Genomic DNA, 1,002 nt, shown 5'->3' with positions numbered 1-1,002 from the left:
GAGGGGCAGGGGAGAGGTTGGGAGCTGAAAGGAAAGATATCTTGTCACAGCTCCGGCGGGAGGGTTTGGGGAGCAGGGGAGGGAAGGTGTGGATGAGGGCGTTAAAGCGGAGAGGATAAATCTGGCGAGATTGGAGAAAGGTGATGGCCCTCTCGCTATCTGTGTTTGTATTTGCCTATCTATCTGTCACGCCATTCATCTGTCGATCTATTTTTCCCTTTGTTTCACACACACACACACATGTATGTATATGCACTATAGATACACCACACACGGAGCTTTCCTCAGCCCTTTACCTCCCCCCTGCCCCCCATCCCCCCTCCCCTTCGCCAGCTCCCCCGCCGCACGTGAAACATACCCCAGCACCCAGTTGGCTGCTCTACAGACGGACCTCTCGTGTCCCTTTCCCGCATCACTCGAACATTTCGCTCGAGCTCCCCTCTTTAGCCTCGCAACGCTCCGTCATCGCCGTCGTCGTGATCAAGTTCCCTTACTTTGTTCCTTTCGCAGCGGCCCCTCGAACCCTCCCCGACGTCCACATAATAAAATAATTCGGACTCGGCCAGCGCCCAAGAGCCCAGAGAACAGCAGGCGGCGCGTGAAACAAAATGGAACAGGGACGAAAGCCGGAGACACGAGGAGGGTCCGCGGGCTCTGCCATGTTAGCACAACCATTAATTCAAATAGCATGAAAACGAGCGGCAGGCACCTCGAGTAGACGGCACGGGTCCAGGCACTCTATTAGTTTATTGCACTCCATGGGATGCGGGGCAGCAGAGGACGAAGCTGTGCGACGTACTGCAGATTATATTCCCACAGGCCGGAGGAGGGAGGGGAGCGCGGAGGTCGCCGGCGGAGGCTTTTTGCTCGAGTGTCGCTCCTTTTCGCGCTTTTTGCATTTCGCCGCCTGGCCTTCCTCGCCGGCCTCGTGACTGCGTTTGATGCATCGCGTCCCGGCCTCGGCCTTTCCGCGCTCGCCTCCACATCGCGTCGCATCGCGGG

Source organism: Penaeus vannamei, chromosome 8 (assembly GCF_042767895.1).
Source record: "Penaeus vannamei isolate JL-2024 chromosome 8, ASM4276789v1, whole genome shotgun sequence".
NCBI lineage: Eukaryota > Metazoa > Arthropoda > Malacostraca > Decapoda > Penaeidae > Penaeus > Penaeus vannamei.
The sequence above is the reverse complement of the archived record's forward strand: the minus strand, read 5'-3'. Positions refer to the sequence as shown.